Genomic DNA, 4,912 nt, shown 5'->3' on the forward strand with positions numbered 1-4,912 from the left:
GCTAGCAGGGGGCACTGCGGAGACCAGGGGCAGCTCCCTGCCCAGCGCTACCAGTGCCCCTCACTCCTGACCTGCAGCACCCCGCCCCCCAGATCCACCAGTAACCTTCACTCCCAACCTGCATCCCTCTGCCCCTCGCCCTCCCTGCCAGCTCTGCCCTCACTGGCACTGGTACCCCTGAGCTACTGCACTCTCACTCTGGTTTGGATCATAAGACGCATCCCCCCCCGAATCCAGGTGACTGGGGCCTGTTGTGCCAGGTGCTGCACATGGACCCAGGGGTCCTTCTGCCAGGAGCTCATGGCCCCATGGCCCAGGCCAGGCCCTGTCTCATGTCTGGGCCCACGGGGAAGGAGGCTCCTGGCCTGCTGACCTCAAGGGCTGGGCGGCTGTGGCGCCCTTGGAGCTATATTTACTGTGCCCCGCATGGCTGGGGCGGGCGCTGCGGCTGCCAGGGTGAATCAGCCCCGGCCGGGACTCCCGTGACGTCAAGCAGGATGAGGCAAACCTTCCTGCCTCAAGGAGCTGGGGGGAGAGGGGGGGCATGCGCAGGAAGCCCTCAAGGAAGCGTCTGGATGTGGGACCAGGAGCTGGGTGTGGTGGGACATAGGGCCTGGGAAACAAGGGCAGGCCTGGCCCCTCATTCCAGACTTGCTGGTGTCCCTCACTCTGGACCTGCAACACCGCTAGCATTGCAGCAGGATCTGGCCCCAGTGGGGATCCGTGCTATGTGGCAAATTCAGCTGAGCCGCTGGCACTGGGGGCACGATGGGAGGAGCGCATACTTAGCATTCACTGCCCCTGATCTCTCTGCCCCCCACCCCCTCCCAACTTCCAGTATGGCTGGCACTGAGCCCCTTGGCTGCAGAGACAGGCCCACTTTGGGAGATTCAGACACCCCCTGCCCAGGGGCCCCAAAATGCTCCCCCAGCTCCGTTCAGGGCAGATACAGCTGCTCAGCACCTGAACTCTCCACTCTCCCTGGCTGTGACTGAGAGCATTGGGGTCCCAGCCCCCTGGGTGAAGCTGTCCTACTTGGGGGGCAAGAGGGAGCATCCAGGGCTCAGGGGGGTGGGGGACATGGCTTCTAGCCCTAGCCTGGCTGTGTGTCATGGGGTGGGGGGAATGCACCCAGCACCCTGGACAGATGGGGCAGGCTGAGACCCCTCCCAAGCCAACCCAGTCTCTGCAGCCAGCACCACACCCTCCCCACCAGGCTCAGCACAGACAAGGCCTGGCTGTGCCAAAGTGCCCTCGGTGGGGGAGGCGTTTCCCAGGCAAAGAGAGCGGGGCACAGGGCCCTACTGCTGCCCCTGTTGCAGGGAGGTCATGGGGCCTGGGGGTGGCATGGAGCCTGGAGCCAGGTGCATCTGGGGCCCCTCACACCAGTGCCAGACCCCTCACACAGGGATGTGCACTTGTCCCCCCAGGGGGAATAAGGCCCCTGCACACCCAACCTGGGTTTGCCTTAGGGTACCCCCTGCCCCAGCAGCCCCACAAGGTGTGGTGGTGGCACTCCCTGGTGCCTGGCTGGGGTAGGGCAGGGCCTGGCCACACCGTTACTGTTTTCCCTGGGGCCACTGGGCCCGATGCCTGGTGCTGTGTCAGGGCTGCCGGTAGCTTTGCTCACAGGTGATGCCAGGTTTGTCTGGGCTGGTTTGGACAGGGCTGATCCTGCCTCAGGACTAGCTGTGCCCTCCGGAGCTCCCTTCCAGCCCTCCTGCTCAGGGGCCTCTCCTCTGGAGGCTGCTGATTTGTTCTGCAGTCAGGGCACATGGCTGGCTCCGATCCAACTTGCAATCCCCTGCCCCCCTCCAGGTCCTTCTCTGCAGTGCTCCAGCCCAGCCAGGCCTCCCAAAGGCAGGGCTTTGCCCTCGTCCTCCTTGAATGCAACCTGATGGATCTCAGCCTGTTTTTCCTGTCTATCCAGATCCTTTTGCTACCTACAGTGTGTCTGCATAGCCACTCATCCCAGAGCCCAGTCCCCTGGGCTTTCTGGGTCTTTGCAACAGAGGAATCGCTCTTGGATTTTTTCCATCATAAAGAACAAGTGCAAGTGCAGGGCTGGAATTAACAAGGGGTGGCCTTGGGGATAATGAGGCTCAGGCCCGCAGCATTATTCCCTGGTGTTGGGAATGTGGGTTGTGTGCAACATGCTTATCTGGAGACTGACCCTTAGGCCTGGAGCCCTGCAGGGGTGGGAAAGAGCGGGTGCACTGTTGCACTTGACCCCTCTTTGACTCCTGCTTCATCCACGTTTAAAACCAACAGCCGGGCTATGGGAGCAGCACTTCCATGGAGGCAGCAGGGAGGGAGTCATTTGACTCTGTGGCTCATTATCTTCTATCTGATCCTGTCTAAGTTTGTCATCCTCAGGTGTTCAAGTCCCTCCCTCCTTTTAAGTGGTCTGTAATGGTCCCACTGCTCCAGCTATCCTTGGGTCTGCCATGCTGCTGCTTGTCACTGCTCCTCGTCACTTTGTGCCCATTTCATAGCCCGGCCGACTGCTTTTTAAAACTAGCTAAAAACATGAGCTTGGGTGTGGAAGCACCAACTCAGGGTGGAAGTCACCCCCACTGAAGCACTGGGGGTCCCATCTAGGTGCTCAGGAAGGCTGGGTTTTGTTTTATGTGAAAGAGATGTATGGTACACTTTTGTGATGCTGGGACAAACGAGACAACGGCTTTGGATTTGTTTTCCCTTGTTTGCTGGGTTTTATATAAAATAGAGGATACAGCAAATGAAGGCACAGTCCAATAAAGTTCTTTCAAACTTAAACCAAATACAACAGCTCCAGGCCCCTACTTATTAATGGAGCTCCTAGTTTCTTTTTAACTGGAGAAAGATCTGCTGCATTTTTATTTTTTTTTGCAGGAGTACCCAGACCACCTGGACCCTGCCCCCCTCCGCTTTTCAAAATCCTAGACTCACCCATGGATCCCTGTCCTAGATGTTCAGCAAGATGAGCTAGAAAATGCCATTGAACAAAGGAAAAGCAGCACTGTATAAATAGCAAGAAGTGGCTGTGGAGCTAACAGGAAAAGGTCAAGCACTTGACGCAGCCGGCAATGGCAGGCTGGGCTAGGAGAGGAAAAGGAAAGACGGGAGCCAGGATCTGCCAGCAGATAGAGTCTGGCCTGCAAGGCTGCCATCTCCTGGAGCCTGTGGGCACCTCAAGGATGCTTCCTAGTCAAGCTCAGCTTTATCTACCATATCTTTTTGTATGCAACACACACCTGAATACAAGATGCCCCTTGCTTATGAAAGGCAGGAGGAAGTGGGAAATAAAAGGATTTTCCCAGTGTTATGGTTGCACAGAACAGGGCCAGACCCTCAGCTTCAGGTCACTCCATCTCCCTTTTCTGTTTCACTAAAGCTGAAACCCTAGCTGCTGCTAAAGACAGTTCTCCAAGACCCCTGCCTTCCCCCCACACTGTCCACTGTCCTACAGGTCAGACTCTTTCCATGTGTGCTCTTGCTTCCCATATTAATTCTCCACAGTTTCCAGGGTCTGATCTCCTGTACTTTCTTGCACGTCACATCCCAGAATATAAGCCCTCATTTTTGAAAAGCAAAAGAAAAGGTTTTTTTTCAGCAGTACAGCTGCAAACAGCAATGCCAGATCCTAAATGTCAGGTGACCCCCCCCCTTCCTTTCCTGCTTAACAAAAGCTGAAACCCTAGCTGCTGCTAAAGGCTGGTCTCTATGGGTGAACCTAGGGTTATTGAAAAGAGCTAAATAAGCTCCAGGGCTATGAAATAGGAGGAGGGAGACCAGTCAGAGAGACCTGGGGCTGGAAGGGAGCTCCACAGGTCACACCTAGTCCAACCCCTGCCTGAGGCAGGATCAGCTCTGGCCAAACCAGCCCAGACAAACCATCATCTAAACTCTACATCTGACTATCAGCCCTGACACAGCACAGACATCTCACCTGAACCTGCCACAGGGAAAGCAGGGGAACTGCAGCAGCCAACATCCTGCTGCTATGAAGTGTTGTCAATATACACTCCAGAGATCCTGGGTAGTGGCCATGCCTCTGCTACAGGAGAAGGCAGGCACCCCGCCTGCCCCCGACTCCTTCCAGTCCGTACCAGGTGGACCAGAGAGTAGATGTCCTTTCTGACTTCAAATGCAGTGTCAGTCTGACCCTGTGCACAGGGGCAAAACCCCGGAACCAGGACCCCCTGGATTTGAGTCCCAGCAGAAGCACGGGCACAGCTCAGCACACCCAAGTCAAGGGCAGTGATTCCTCTATCCTGCACCGGGGAGGCCTCCCCTGGAGCCCTGGGTCCAGCTTCTATGAAATGTTGACAATACTCATTTAAGAGACCCAGGCAGAGGCTGTGTGGCTGCTACAGAGGAAGGCAACCCCCCCCCCCCCCCCTTCCCAACCAGTCTGAGCAGGGGGAAATCCCTTCCTGACCCCAAATAAGGTGTTGGTCTGACCCTGAGTGCAGGGGCAAGACCCTGCAGCCAGGACCCTGTGGGTTGGTGACAGCAGGAGCATTGGCACAGCCTAGTCTACAGCTCCCCCCTTGTCTGCCTGGGCACTGCTCCCCATTCCCAGCCTGGGCTGCAGCAGCACCCAGCGCCTCTGGAGGAGGGGGGAGCTCAAAGCCCCGTGACACATGGAGCAGAAAGCGGGGGAGAGGGGGGCAGAAGCCCGGAAACCCCCATGGTAGAACCTGGGCATGGCTGTGCCTAGATCATCCCCCGGGGCCGTCCAGCCTCGTCTAGACCCCTCCGGGGTGGGGAGGCCACAGATGCCCATCGTTAGCAGACTCGGAGCCTCGGGGATCACGTCTGGTCCCAGCCCCACTCCGAGCAGGACAGGCCCCAGCCAGGGCTTTGTGTCGCCGGCGTTCCTGTGCCTCGCCGCCCTCGTCGTAGACTGCTTCCTACCATCAAGCCT

This window comes from Alligator sinensis, unplaced genomic scaffold (genome assembly GCF_000455745.1).
Source record: "Alligator sinensis unplaced genomic scaffold, ASM45574v1 scaffold107_3, whole genome shotgun sequence".
Lineage (NCBI taxonomy): Eukaryota > Metazoa > Chordata > Crocodylia > Alligatoridae > Alligator > Alligator sinensis.